The sequence below is a fragment of the Sus scrofa genome, chromosome X (genome assembly GCF_054392235.1).
Source record: "Sus scrofa isolate SSC_HxYL_T2T_F1_AM1 chromosome X, Sscrofa_HxYL_maternal_Yorkshire_Landrace_v2.0, whole genome shotgun sequence".
NCBI classification, from domain to species: domain Eukaryota; kingdom Metazoa; phylum Chordata; class Mammalia; order Artiodactyla; family Suidae; genus Sus; species Sus scrofa.
In genome coordinates, this window is record NC_139401.1 from 9,830,087 (window position 1) to 9,846,181 (window position 16,095).

A 16,095-nucleotide genomic window follows, 5' to 3' on the forward strand; every position below is an offset into this window, starting at 1 on the left:
TCCGTTTGGTTTTCTCCCTCCAGCTTCTAGATACCACCTCACCCTCAGGAGCGAGGAGGGCAGCCCCTGGCAGCCTGATGACAGCCGCCTCCTAACTCAGGGCTCCTCTGCTCTGCTGTGTGCCCCACATGTGCAGGTGCACAGCGCCCTGGTCGCATGGCCCTGGGGGAACCAGGAAGCTGTTCTCAAGTCCAGACCCTGACCTGGCTGCTGATTGGCTGGAATGAAGTCTGTATCTCCAGGGCTCGGGGGCCTCAGCCAGGACGTGTCCACCATACCCTGGCAGGCGGACCCCTTAGCCTGCAGGAGGAGGCACACACTGAGTCTTCCCAATTTGGGACGGGACAGGAAAGAGCAGAACCCAGCTCAAGCCAGCTGTCCTCCCAGGAGCTAAGCTCTGGTGCAGGCGGGAGCCAGGGCCCTCAGCACAGCCCTGCCTTCTCCTCTCCCCTGGGAGGCCCGCCTGGAACCAGGGGGTCGGGAGAGCCCACCTCGGCCATCCTGGTCCGGAGCGAATGGGGGATGGTGGGACCCGACAGGGCCCAGGAAGGCCATCGGGCACTGTGCATGGTTTGTGCTCTGTTCAGTTCTTCTCTCACCACGAGCCTTGTCTCTCCCTCCATAAGCTCGGTCTGTGTGATAGTGAGGTCTTGCTGTGTGTTCAGACTTGCTTTGAACATTCCTAACGAGGCAGAAGCTCAGACCTTCCGTCATGGGGAGTTGCTTCCCAGAGCAAGAGAAGGAGCTGGCTTTCCCTTCCCGAAACACGCCCAGCCCTGCAGGGCTGGGGACCTGACCGACATCTGGGTTCCCTCGGGTACCAAGGAGGCTGAGGGAGGCTGGGGAGGCAAGCCCAAGCCTTCACTACAGGGGAGACCAAACGAAAGCAAACGCTCACAACTCAACAGGGGAAACCGCACCGTCCAACCGGGAAGCAGGCAGGCGACACCAAGAGACATTTCACTGAAGAGGACAGACCGATGACAAACACATGGAATGACCGGCAACGTCACTGGCCGTGTGGGAAACACAAAGGAAAACCACAAGGACATGGCATCACACACCTGCTACAAAGGCCGAGATGAAAAACAAAACCCTGACAGCGCCAAGTGCTCAGGAGGATGCGGAGAAACCCGACCTTCCAACCATGAGGAGGAGGAAACGAGACGGGCACAGCCCCTGCAGAAGATGCTCTGGCGGGGTCTTAAAAACCTGACCATACACTCACCGTGTGCCCAGCAGCCCCAGCCTGGGCGGTCCCAAACCAGGCTGGTTTGCCCGACGACGCGCAGGAAAGCAAAACGCTGAGACGCCGAGGTTCGCAGCCAACACAGGGGTCCCTCCCAAAGCAGCCAAGCCAGGAGACAGGAAAACCGGCGTCAGACCCACCTCCCCAGAGGCACGGGGGTAAGGGATCAATCAGCGGCGCGTTCTGAACCGTTGGTTGGAGCGCGGGGAGCGCAGGGAGCTCGGAGACCTGAAAGATGATGGGAAAAGATGTGGAAACCCTCGTCATGCGCAGGCGTAACTAAGCTACAGGCCCTGCAAGGGCCAAAGGGCCCTCGCGCATGCCCAGTTGCAGGGGCCAGGACCCTCTCCCACCTGAATTTTTAAGCAGCTCAGCTCTAACAAGACACAGCTGACTCCGAGTCCTGGCCAACGACTCAGGCAAACCCCTTTTTGCTGAGGCTCCCTGCTGCCTGGAGAACCTGCAAGGCTGTCTGAGCCACAATTAAAACGACCTCGATCGCTGAAGGCAGGTTACAGGGGAAGGGGAGTTAAGGCACAGTTACCCACAGGTTCCTGGACATTGATCCCAGAGAAAGGAAAACTTAGGTCCACCGAAAAGCTGAACACACCCAAACTATTCTCTGACCTATGCAGAGTTAAACTCTACTACATTGATACCATGGACTGTGACTTAGCAGGGAAAACAGCAACAGCAAAAATGAACACGCCTGGATTCTCGACTTTCCTCTCCAGGCAGAAGCATTCTTCGGTTTGTCCACAGGAGGGCAGCATGAGCACCGTCAAGAGCAGGAACAATTTCAAGGTTCTGAAGTCTGTTCAGTGGATGATTCTGACATACTTCCTGCACAAATTACTCATGAGATTGTTTATTTTTCAGATAAATGACTATCTACTCATTGTAAAAACTGATAGAGAGGAGAACGGACAGGTCACCTACAATCAGGGACAATCTGGCATTTATCTTCCCCTGTATATATATGATGCAAAGAGGTAGCTACATTTTTGTGTGTGTTTGTGTGGGTCTTTTTAGGGCCACACCCGCTGCATATGGAAGTTCCAGGCTGGAGGATGAATCGTAGCTACAGCGGCCGGCCTACACCACAGGCACAGCCACTCCAGATCAGAGCCGCATCTGAAGACTTCACCACAGCTCACGGAAATGCCAGATCCTTAACCCACTGTGCCTGGCCAGGATTGAAGCCAAGTTCTGGAGCTCACAAGATGCCCCGAATCCCATTGTGCCATAGCAGGAGCTTCCACAATCAGGTTTAGAACATGTATTTTTTTTTCTAAAGTGTAGCTGATTTACAGTACTGTGTTAGTTTCAGGTGTACAGCAATGTACTCAGTTACACACACATGTATATATCAATAATCTTTTATAATTCTTTTCCATTCTAGATTATTGGAAGATATGGACTAGTGCTCTCTGCCAGGCATTACGTATTTGTTGTTTATTGTATAAGGTGTAGTGTCTGTTCATCCCACAATCCTAATTCCCCTCCCCTGTCTTGCCCTTAGGTCACCATAGGTCTGTTTTCTATGTCTGTGAGTCTATCAGAGACACAGACTGCATTCCAGTCAAAGCAGCAGCCAGGGCAGGGTCTGGACTTGAGAGCAGCTGCCCGGTTCCCGCAGGGCCATGTGGCCAGAGCGCTGTCCACCTGCACGTGTGGGGGACGCAGAAGAGCAGAGCAGCCCTGTTAGGAGGTGGCTGTCATCAGGCTGCTGGGGTCCGCCCTCCTCCCTCCTGAGGGCGAGGCGGTATCTAGAAACTGGAGGGAGAAAACCAAACGGAGGACCTAACACAACCATCCCATCAAGGTTCCACCCAGGCTCCGGACACCAAAGAAACAGGAAAACAGGACCCCAGCAGGGATGAAGGCACCAGGCCCAAGATAATTTAAGGAGCGTTTAAACCTCAAAAGAAACAGAGCCAAAAGGACCATTACAATTCACAGTCAAGGACCTAAATCCTCCTTCCCTTTCCAAAGCCCTCATCCCTCTTTTGATCAGGTGAGCAGGGTCAAATGAGTTCATCCGCCTGGTCACAGGGCTGCCACTGAAAACCACCCTGTCAGAGAACTTAGGGAGACAGGGAAATTCTCAAGAGATGTTGATGTGAAAGGCAGATTAGGACGCAAGTGTATGAGGGGCGCACACTTTGTTTATAAACATGCAGCTGCCACTTTGCATCACATGGATAAATGTGAAGAGAACGTCAGGTCCTTCTTCAGTATAGGTGACTTTTCTCAATATAAGGTTTTACAAAGAATATACAGCCATTTACCCGAAAAAAATAAACCATCTCATCAATACTTTGTGCAAGCAGCCTGTCAAAGTCAACCACTCAACAGCAGCCTTAATTTCAGACCTGGTACCTTGAAATCCCTCCTGCTAATGACTGTGCTCATGCTGCCCTCCTGTGGACAAACCGAAGAATGCTTCTGCCTGGAGAGGAATGCAGAGAATCCAGGCGTGTTCTTTACATGGTGGTCCTACACAACCTCATTCCAAGGGAATACATGCTTGGAGTTCTGTTCTGATTCAGCCGTAAGGAACCCAACTAGTATGCATGAGGAGGCGGTTCGATCCCTGGCCCCACTCGGTGGGTTCATGATCTGGGATTGCCTTGAGCTGAGGGGTAGGTAACAGACACAGTTCGGATCCCCTGTGGCTGGGGCTGTGGTACATACCTGCAGCTGCAGCTCTGATTTGACCCCCACCCTGGGAACTTCCATGTGTCACAGGTGCAGCCCTAAAACCAGAAAGACAAAAACAGAAACGTAAAATCCACCCTATCAGAGAAGATAGGCCAAAAGACAACTGCTCAGGAGACATTCGATGTGAAAGGGAGATGAGGAAACAACTGCACTGGGGGCGTACTCTTTGTTTAAAAACATGGAGCATCCTCCTTTCAACCCATGTTTAAATAGGAAGGGAAATTCCAGATCGTCCCTGGTGACAGGGGACTTGCATGTTCTCCTCTGTATCACTTGTACAGTGTATGTGCAGTCATTTATCTGAAAAATGAACAATCGCATGCACAATTTGTACAAGCTGCATGTGCAAATCAACCACGGAACCGCAGCCTTCAGTACCTACAAAATGTGTTGCTAGTCCCTGGGCTTATGCTGCCCTCCAGTGGAGAAGTAGGAGAATGCATCTGCATGGAGACTCAGTGCTAAAATCCAGGGGTGCTGGCACTACACCAGGGCATTCATAAAAAGGAATGCATGCTTGCAGTTCCATTCTCCTTCAGCGGTAACTAACCTGACTAGCAGGCATGAGGAGGTAGGTTTGATCCCTGACCCCTCTCAGAGGGTTCAGGATCTGGGATTGCCTTGAGCTCTGGTGTAGGTTACAGACAGTTGGGATCCCCCAGTGCTGGGGCTGTGGTAGAGGCCTGCAGCTGCAGCTCTGATTTGACCCCTACCCCGGGAACGTCCATGTGTCACAGGGGTGGCCCTAAAAAGACAACAACAACAAATAAACACCATCCTGTCAGAAAATGTAGGGCAAATGGGCCATACTCAAGAGACATTTGACATGAAAGGTAGATGAGGTTATACTTGGGCTTGGGGCACAGACTTTGTTGAAAGCCATGTAGCTTCCTCTTTTCAGCCCCTGTGTAAATAGGAAGATCCATGCCAGATTGTCCCTGGTGACAGGTGGCTTCTCTTTTCTCCTCTCTATCGGCTTTTACAAGTATGTAGAGGCACTGATCTGAAATAGGAACACACTCAAGAATAATGTGCAGAAGCAGCAAGACAACATCAGCCTCGGAACAGTAGCCTTCCACTGCAGACCCAATGCTGGAAGCTGTTCTTGCTCCTCACTGGGCTTATTCTGCCCTCCTGTGGACAAATAGGAGAATGCTTCCATTGCAGACCCAATGCTGGAGGGGGTTCTCCCTCTTCACTGGGCTTATGCTGCCCTCCTGTGGACAAATAGGAGAATGCTTCCCCTGCAGACCCAACACTGGAAGGTGCTCTTGCTCTTCACTGGGCTTATGCTGCCCTGCTGTGGACAAATAGGAGAACGCTTCCCCTGCAGACCCAACACTGGAAGGTGCTCTCGCTCTTCACTGGGCTTATGCTGCCCTCCTGTGGACAAATAGAAGAATGCTTCCATTGAAGATCCAATACTGGAAGCTGTTCTTGCTATTCACAGGGCTTAGGCTGCCCTCCTGTGGACAAATAGGAGAATGCTTCCATTGCAGAGTAAATGATACAACACAGTGTGGTCTTTGCATGTTCTTCAGGTATTCCTTCCAACAGCATTAAAAATTAATCCTTGCTCATGATAGAAAGCTGAAAGGACCCCGGAAACTACAAAGAAAGAGAAAAGTTACCCAGCAGCTCCCTTTTCCATTGGCTCAGGAGCCTGAATTCCTGGGCAGGGGAGATAGAAGATGAGGGTGCAGGCATTCTTTCAGCACCCAGTCAGCTTTTCTGCTGTGGGAAGGCTCACCTAGACAGACCTTGCTTATGCCTTTTCATTCCTGCTTTGTCTATCTCTTTTCAAGCGCCTTCATGTTTACAAGGACCTCGTAATTTGACTCCTCTTCAGACCCTTTGCTTGTTTTCTCTTCTTTCGTGTCTTGTTTGCTGTGATGAAAATAAATGTGGCCATGAACATCATAGATCATCCTGGAGAAATTACAAAAAACGTCTACAATGTCACCTCCAAACAGAGTCTTGCTCAAGGACTCTACACCTTTATGAATTTACCAGAGGGTGTCACATTGTGCCCAGACATTTGGTGGATATTTGTGTAGTTTGGATTCAGCCGCATAACTGAATCGGCTGCTGGGCTGGAGGGGGCCTTTCTTAGCTGTAGAAACACTTTAGCTGAACCCTGAGGTGCAGGCCTCTCTAGGACAGGTAGACCTCATTGCTCTGACTCCTGACTAGCATCACCCTGGCTACAACTTTCAGAACAATCTTTTTAAAATTTATTTTTCATTTGTATCAGTTGAAAGGTATTGGAAGAGAGTTGATTTATAACAATGTTGTCTTAATTTCAGGTTTAAGCACAGGGATTTTGTTTACATACAAATCTCTACCAATTCTTTTTATTTTCCCATATGGTTTATTATACAACATTGAGTAGAGTTCCTTGTGCTATAAAGAATGTCCTTGCTAGTTCTGTGTGTGTATGTGTTTGTGTTTCTTTGTTAGGACTGCACCTGTGGCATATGGAAGTTCCCAGGCTAAGGGCTGAAGAGGAGCCACAGCTGCCAGCTTAAGCCACAGCTCCAGCCACACCAGATCCAAGCCACATCTATGAAGTTCACCACAGCTCATGGCAATCCTGGGTCCCTAACACACTGAGCAAGGCCAGGCATCAAACCCGCATCCTCATGGATGCTAGAGGGAAAGATTCCATTGCGGCCCAGGGGATACCCCCACCATAGCTCTCGAGGTGAAATATAGTAGTGTGTATATGTTCATCCCAAACCCCTCATTTCTCCCTCCTGACGCGTTTCCCCATTGGAAGCCATTAGCTTGATTTGGAGATCTGTGAGTCATCTTCTGTTTTGTCAATAAATCCTTTTGTATCAGATGCTAAAAACCAATATCCTTGGAGTCCAGTGGACTTATTACAATGTTGTGTGAGTTTCAGGTGTGCCACAAAGGGAGTCAGTTATCTATAGGCATGTGCACATTTGTTTTCAGATGCTTTTCCCATATAGGCCATCCCCCTGTATTGGCTGTACACTGGGTCTTTGTGACTCAATCGGTTGTGTATATACAAGTGCATATGTGCCAATCCCAACCTCCCAACGTATCCCTCCCCCAAGTGTTCCCCTTTAGTGACCCTAAGTTTGGTTTTGAGAACGTCGAGTCTGTTTCAGTCTTGGGAAGAAGACCTTCTGTATCATTTTTCATGACAGTCCCCATGACTGGTGATGTCACGTGGTTCTTTGTCTTAGACGTTCTTCCCGTAGTGTGATGATCCACTTGTATCACTTTCATCCGATTCCACATGCAAGTGATATCATCTGGTTTTGGTCTTTCTCTGAGTTACTTCACTGAGTATGATCATCTCCAGGTTCATCCATGTGGCTGCACATGTGCTTAGCTGGTTCTTTTTTCTGGGTGAGGAATATTCCCTTGTCTAAGGTAGTTTAGGAACAATCTTATGTCACCAGTGGCACAGAAGAGTTTTAGAGTATGGTCCTTTCTTTTCAGGGAGTGCCTTCAGTGTCGTGATCCCCTAGAGGGGATGCCAAGGTCCGTGGAGGCAGTGGGTTCCTGGGGCCGAGGGGGGAGCACCTGTCATTTGTGAAAGGCCCACAGGCGATTCAGAAATGGCCCCACCACACGAAGGCCAGGAAGCAGTCCATTAGAGATTCTGCTTCAGGAGTTCAGTGTTCCTTGAAGATAGATGTTATTGAATAATGTGGCTTTTAAAGCCACACCTCCGACCACAGTGAGGCTGTCACATGGAGAGATGATACTGCAGTTCATCGCTACTCAAAGTAGTGATGCACAGGGTGGTGTGATGTAGCTTTTCATGTATATCCTATGCTTGGGAAAGCTCTTCTACTTTCAAGACCACTGAACCACTGAAATGAGCGATTTAAAGCGGGTCAGCACCTTACAGTGAGTTCACAGGCTGGGACACGAGTGAGCTGCCTTTTAAATCTGCCCTATCAGAGAACGTAGGGACACAGGGAAATGCTCAAGAGACATTTGATATGAAAGGCAGATTAAGACACAATTGTATGAGGGGCCCACATTTTAACAACATGTACCTTCTGGAGTTGCCATTCGTGACCCAGTGGTAACAAACCAAGCTAGAATCTGTGAGGATATGGGTTCGATCCCTGGCCTCCCTCAGTGGGATAAGGATCCAGCGTTGCCGTGAGCTCTGGGGTAGGTCCCAGATGCAGCTTTGGTTCTGCATTTCACAGGCCACGGCTGTGGCTCTAAGAAAACAAAACAATAAAGGCTAAACACTAATGGACTTGGTCCTGGCCTTAGTGTGGTCGGGGTCATTTCCAAATCGTCTGTGGGGCTTTCACAAATGACAAGTGCTCCCCTTTTCGCCCCAGGAAAGCACCCCGTCACTGACCTTGGTGTCCCCACTTGTCAATCACTGCATTAGAGGAATTCCCTGAAAAGAAGGAACCAGACTGAAAAACTCATCATTACCACTGTTACATAAGAGTGTTCCAGAAGTACATATATACAAGGGAATATTACTCAGTCATAAAATGAACGAAAAAATGACATTTGCAGAAATTTACATGAAGCTATAGAAGATCACACTAAGCAAATCAAAGACAAAAATTTTGCTTTTATGTGGGCTCTAATTACAAGGGGATATGAAGTTGCTAAATTGTTAAACAGCATCTACACCTAAAAAGAGCCCACGTCCAGCCCAGCAGAAATTTCAATTATGCAGCTGGATACGAACTACACACAAATCCACCACTCTTCTAGGTACAACTGCACAAGATCTAGTATATTTATAAATGCATGGAGTCCTCAAGCAAGATTCTGTTTGGAAGTTACGGTGTAGAAATCTTTATGTAATTTCACCAAGATGATGTCTATGATGTTCATTGCAATATATACATGTACATTTTTTAGCACAGCAAACAAAACTAAAACAGAAGAGAAGAACTTGGAGCAAGCAAAGTCTCTCAACAGGGATGCAACTACTAGGTACCTGTAGAAATAAAGAGGCTCAAACAGAGATCAAAAAGCAGCAATCAAGCAGCACAACCACCGTCTAGGTTCGCACTCAAAGAGCAGAAATCTTGACTTACTACTGAAAGAATGCCTGCACCCTGATCCTTGATCTCCCCTGCCAAGGAACTCAGGTTCCTGAGCCAATGGCACAGGGAGATGATGGCTAACTTTCTTCTTTCTTTGTATTTTTCGGGGTCCTTTCAGTTTTCTATCATGAGCATGGGTTAATTTTTAATGCAGTTGTGTACTATCAACATGGAAAGAACCGCCTGGATTCTATAAATTCCTCTCCATGCAGACGCATTCTTCTACTTCTCCACACGAGGGTAGCAGAAGCTCAGTCAATACTGGGAACAATGGCAATGCCCTGGGTCTGAAATCCAAGGCTGCTGTTCAGAGGTTGATTTGGACATGCTGCTCGCAGAAATTACTCATTAGTTTGTTTCTTTGCCGTATCAATGAATATGCATTCATTGTAAAAACTGCTCTAGAGGAGAAAAGACAAGTCTCATATAATCAGGGACAATCCAGCATTTATCTTCCTATTTACACATGGGCTGAAAAGAAGAAGCTACATGGTTTTAAGCAAAGTGTGTGCCCCTCAGACAATTCTGTCTTAATCGACCTTTCACATCCAATGTCTCTTGAGCATTTCCTGTTTCCTTCATTTCCCTGAGAGGGGACTTTCTGTTCATTTCATTGTCTTTTCAGGGCCCCACTCAGCACGTGTGGAAATTTCCAGTATAGTGGGTCAAATCAGAGCTACAGATGCAGGCCTCCACCACAGCCATACCAACTCCACCTCCCAGCCGTGTCTAAAACCTACACCACAGCTCAAGGCAATGCCGGATCCTCACCCCACTGAGGGGGGCCAAGGATCGAACCTGTGTCCTCATGCATACTAGTCGGGTTTGTTCACCACTGAGCCACGACGGGAACTCCAGCGTGTATTATTTATTTTTGTCTTTTTAGGGCCATACCCACGGCATATTGAACTTCCAAGGCTAGGGGTGGAATCGGAGCTGGAGCTGCCAGCCTACACCATAGCCTCAGCAATGCTGAATCCGATCCACATCTACCAACTATGCCCTACCTTGTGGCAACACCAGATCCTAAACCCATTGAGCAAGCACAGAGATTCAACCCATTTCCTCAGCGACGCTGTGTCGGGGTCTTTATCCATTGAGCCACAGTGGGAACTTCCTTAGCTGTTCAGGAATATAATTGGAATTGCTGTGTGATGTCTCACTAGAAGGATATAAAGTGGGTAACTGTACATATTCTCTAAGCGCGTCCCCCCCACCACCACGCTTTGTCCCACTTGCAACCCAGTGATAAGTTCAGTGGGCATGTGTTTCACTGACATCTCTGCACATCCCTCTGCTTCCTTCCTTGAAAGACAGTGAGCAACGGATACTCCTGGAGGTCCACCTTGTATGTAAAATCGAGTCCTCTGGGATGGCTAGGTGACAGACAGAAGCCCCATGGGAAGCTGGCCCCATCTGAGCAGGCCAGTTTCTGACAAATGAGGAGTGATCTTACCCGGTCCATCCTACCTGACTCATGGTACCGTGTGTACCCAAGACTCAAGTGGAAGGAGGTCATTCCCCGTGAATGAGGGTGTCTCTGCTAATGTGTTCCTCGTCCGTGGTCTTTCACAAATAAATCCCCCCCAGTGGCTGCCCCTTCTGCGAACACCTGCATGTGCACATTGCCACAGCTTTAGAAATGGCATTAACTCCAGGTGAGATGGGTTAGGTACCATATCTGAGCGACATGTGAAAGGGATTAGGGGGCATGTCTGAAACCTTCACAAAGATCTGAAAAGTGGACTCGGGCTCCATGTCTTTTTATTTCAGAATAAAAAAAGCTGACAGTCGAAGAGTAGCCCAGAGGAAGAAACGAAACCCAAAGTCGTTCCCTGATCAAGAGGAGAAGGGCCGCTGCCATGGCATTAGTGACCTAGCAACTGGGAACGCTGGAGGTGCAGACAATGGGCAGGAGAACGTGGTATCAGCGGAAGGCTGAGGACAGGACCTGGGACTCAAAGGCCAGGTTCACAGTGTGGCTGAGAACTCAGCTCTGTCCACACTGAGGAGCCAGGCACTGAGAGGAGAAGATGTCAGACAGGGGACCTGAGATCCATGGCAGGTATTCCTTGCCAAGCGGGCCTTCCTTCACCCCAGACGCTCCTTCCTCTGGAGATGGGTTAGTAGAAACTCTGCCTTCTTTGTTCTCTATGTGTTTTTTTGAGGTGGTTACATAGACAACGTTCATCATTTTACCTTTTTAAACACACTGCTCAGTGGCATTAAACATGCACGATGTCGCCCAGCCAGCAACACCATCCATCTCCCTAAAGGGAAACCTTTGCCTCAGATGAACACTAACTACCCATGCCACCCTCTCTTGGGCCCTGGTAACACTAACTACCCATGCCTCCCTCCTCCAGGCCTTGGTCTAAATGTCCATTCCTCCCTCCCTGGGCTATGAATCTGACCCCTCGAGGTTCTGAATCTAAGTGGGAGCATATGCTATTTCTCTCTCTCTGTAATGGGCTTATTTCCCTCAGCAGAACTAGTCTTTAAGGCTCATCCCTACTGCAGCCTGGGACAGAATCTCCTTCCATTCTAAGACTGAAAAGTACTCCAAGGAATGGAGAGACCACACTTTGTCTATCCCTTCATCCATGGATGGAGATTTGGGTGCTTCCATGTCTCCCTCTCAGGAATCAGGCTGATATGAGCATGGGTGCACAAGTGCCTGTTCAAGTCCCTGCCTTTCCTGTTGTGTAGAAATAGACAGAAGAGAAACTGCTGGATCATTCAGTAATTCTAGTTTTTTTGAGGAATGATCGTTCTTCACGGTGGCTGTACCAGTTTCTAGTCCCACCAGCAAAGCTCAAGGGTCCCGGTTGCTCCACATCCTGGCCAACACTTGCTATTTCCTGTTTTGATTTCTTTTGTCTTACATTAGCCAACCTCTTGAGTTTAGGTTGTATTTTGTTGGGTCTAAGATCTTTTTCGCCAGGTTGAGTGAAAACAAAACAGAAGACTCTGACACAGATACTGAAGATAAAGAGACCAATGCAACCGTTCATGTAACTTGAACTCAACCTGTAAAACACAGTCCTTTGTTTTCCTCATATTTGGCTTTTCCTTCTATGGCTATTGAGCTACCTCCCTGGGCCAGGCTTGGGCTCCTCTCACATCTGCTAAGGGTCATGGTGAATGAATTACTTTCCTGACCACAACACACAAGTGTATTTACACACCAGAATCCGCCCTCCATTGCTTCACTTGAATGAAGTCTTTCTTCTTTCAAGAATCATGCCCATGACCAATATCTACTGAAAGGCCAAATATCCATAAAAGAAACAATCCGAGGTTGTGAACAGAGTGTTGAGCAAAAGAAGCCAGTCACACTCAGATGCCTACTGTGTGAATCCTGTCTTCAACAGCAGGCAGAGGTGAACTCTGTTTGGGCTGCATTCTGAGCTGGAAAAGTCTCAGGACAAATAAGGAAGAAGTGATACTATGTCTCCTCAGCCGAGCACTGGCTGTGTGGGTACTGGCCCCGGGGTGACTGACTGAGCTCTCTACTTAGATTAGGGGCTCTTTTCTATCAATATATGGTTCTTTGTGATAGAAATAGCTTTCCAATCCCACAACCCCTCTCAGCATATAGACCCCCGCCCCCAGTTCTTTTCATGTCCCTGATTACGTTATACAGACAAGTTCTTATAACAGACTGTACTCGATAGATTGTGACCATCTTCCTTCTGGTCATATTTTGCATTTCATCACCAACTAGGATGGCCATCATCAAAACGACTAAAAACATCCAAACGTTGGAGAAGATATGGAGAACCTGGGAGGGTCACCCATTGCTGGTGGGAATGTAAAATGGTGCAGCCACGCAGGGAAACAGTTTCGAGCTTTCTCAAAAGTTCACCTTCCACTTGCCATACGATCCACTCATCCCTGCCCTGGGTGTCCACATGCGAGCCATGAGAACATGGGCCCAGCCAACGTTTTATTAAAGTCTGTTTATAGCAGCATTGTTCACAACAGCCAAAACTTGGAACCAATCCAAATGTCCAAACACAGAGGAATGAATCACCAAACGGTGGTCCAGCCATACAACTGAATGCTCCTCTGCAGACACAGCAACAAAGCACTCACATGCTCCGAAACGGATGGACCTTGAGAAGAGCCAGACACAACACACCACACCACGGACGTGCCATTACATTGTGAATGTTGGCACAGAGCTCCCTTGTGTGGAATGAGCACAAATGATGGTCACCAAGCCCTCTGGGGGGACTGGCAGTTGTTTCCCCATTTTTCCATAGTCCCCGCAGTGCTGACCCTCTCTGCGACTAAATGTTTATGGCCAGTCTCGATGAGATGTGTGCACAAATGCCCCAAAGTGGAACTGCCTGTTTGAAGGTCTTTGCACGTTAAGGCTTCAGTCCATAATGCCAGCTGGCCCCTCACATCTTTGCATGGCCTGTGCCCCCACCCCCATCCCCACAGAGGTCTCTGTCCCCAGGTAACAGCCCTTCCCTCCTGCATAGCTCCTCTCCCTGAGCAAAGCACTTCTCTCTCTGAGCATAGCGCTTCACTCACAACAAAGGGCCTCCTTCTCAGGATCATGCTTCCCCCCTACTTGTACCCCCAGCATAGCGCTTGCCTCCCAGCATAGCACCTCCCCTGCAGCTGAGAACCTCCCTCTCAGCAGAGCACTGCTCACCCCAGAGGTCTGTTCCAGGCACCAGGGGCCCAGTCTCCTGATGGATGCCCTGTGTTCCTTTGCAGTTCCCCAGGGAGCGTGGCCACCATGCCCTTGTTCAACGGAAGCCCTAAACAGCAGCTGGCAGGGTTCATGGTGGCCACCATCGGATGGATCCTTGGCACCAGGTCCATGGGCCTGGCGGAGTGGCGAGTGGGGTATGTCAACAACACCTCGCTCTTACCCTCCGGCCTAGCCTGCGTGCGAATGTGGAGAGCCTGCCCCTTCCATCACCTTGATGGCGTCAACAGAGCCAGCGGGTGTCACCATTACAACCATCACGATACTTACATCCCACTTGATATCCGTGTTGCCCAAAACTTCCTGATAGTTGCAAGCATTCTAGGGCTTTTTGGCAAAGCTGCCATCGTCTTTGCGCTTAGGAATATGTACCTGAGAAGAGTGCAGAAGAAACCTGTAATCCATTTGCTGTTGCAGGAATGCTGAACATAGCTGCTGGTGCCTGGATCCTAGCTGCTGTGGTCTGGAACCACCAGTCTGTCAAGGACGCACCACCTTCCTTCCCACCTTCTTTCAAAGTTCCCTTCAAGCCGGACTCCCAGGAAGTCAGCGGGGCTGCTCTCGTGGCCTGTCTGGGTTCCTTTGCACTCTTGGTTGGTGGGCTGGTTGTCCTCTCTTACAAATACTCGCTAGAGAGCCGAGTGCACCCCGCACCTTCAGACACAGAGAATTCCTCGTTGCACTGGCTTTCCAAACCCCACATTACCAGGCTTCATAGGAAGGATTACATCAGGCTGCTGTGTCACTGACTTGGAAGGACTCTAGGCCACGTCAAAGGTAATTTGGGCCGATAATGGCTGTTACCCTCTGTGGCTGCGTTTGAATCACTCATTGCCTAGTCGAATACACAAAATCCCATTAAAAATCTTACCTACTTGCCAGCTGGTCTTATAGGATCTGCACTTTAATGACTGTCAAATAAATCATCCATATTCTCAACCTCGTGTGGACAGAGGTTTCAGAGAGACTCACGTCTCCCTCTTCAATTTCTGCTAAAAACAACCAGCCTTCTTTCCTACAGCCTGGTAATCACCTGTATCATGTCAGACTGTCCAAGATGTGCACAGGGAGAAGAGTACATGCAACCACTCCCCCACTTTACTACCAGACTCAAAAGGTAGCAAGATTCTGCCACACTAGCTTTATCTCTCCCTTCCCCTGTTTGGTTTTTTATTTATTTATTTATTGTTTAGGGCCACACCTACAACATATGGAAGTTCCCATGCTAGGGGTCCAATCAGACCTGCAGTTGCCAGCCTACACCAGAGCCTATAGCAACCCCGGATCCTTAACCTATGGGTTGAGGCCAGGGATCGAACCCGAACGCTCACGGACACTATACTGGGTTCTTTACCTGCTCAGCCACACTGGGAACTCCCTCCCCTCTTTGAACCTCTTTTTCTTTTTCCACCCGATTTTAAAGCAAACCCCAGGCATCAGGCTCCCTGATATCCCCCAACAGTGATTCAATATTACTAACAAATGGGCATTTCCTCACAGAGCCATATTCTACCTGAAAAACATTAAGAATCAGTCCTGTGATCAAATACTTAGAAATGTTTAATGCCTCAAAAATAACTCTGTGCTTCTGGTTTTTTTTTTTTTCCCCACACAAGACACTCACACTGCCTCTCAGGTCTTCATGTAAAGCACTCCCTGCCATCTAAGAAAAGGACTCTGACTTGAAAGTGGCTCAACTGTCCTTGCATTAAAGGTGTTCCTTCTCCAGGCTTCATTTTCCTTAAGGGCCGAGAGCGGGCAGCAAGGGGAGTGCTTTATAGTCTACGTCAGCTCTTTGAGAGTATGTCAGAGGTGGCGCCCTGTACTTCATCCTGAGTGCATGCCACCAGGCAGCACACATGAAGAGTCCTTTATTCGTGATGCCAAGATGGATGAATGGAGCATGAGAGAATAGCTGGACCCCTTTCCTACATTTCAGCACCCGTCCAGCTCGCTGTTTCATCTACTGATTGCCTTTGCTTGAATCATTTCTTGCACTAAGGATTACAAGTGGTGACTTCATTATATGACCATTCTTGCCATGTTTGTTAGCTGGGATGCTTTTGTATAGAACTTTCCCTCCTCGGAGTTCCCGCCGTGTTCGATCCCTGGCCCAGTGCAGTGGGTTAAGGATCCACTGTTCCCGCAGCTGCAGCCTAGATGGCAGCTGCAAATCAGATTTGATCCCTGGCCTGGGAAACTCAAGATGCCTTGGCTGCGGCCAGAAAAAAAACAAAAACAAAACCTCCCCCTCAGGAAGTATGGCTACTTGGTTACTAATCCAAAATAAAAAATAACGGCTTCATTTCCCCCCTCGCATTGCT

At 48.7% G+C, this 16,095-nt stretch overlaps 1 pseudogene; it reads left to right on the forward strand.

Annotated features, from left to right (window-relative positions):
• The first annotated feature begins 996 nt into the window (after positions 1–996).
• LOC146394464 (claudin-34 pseudogene) lies at positions 997–14,520 on the forward strand (annotated as a pseudogene).
• The last annotated feature ends 1,575 nt before the right edge of the window (positions 14,521–16,095 follow it).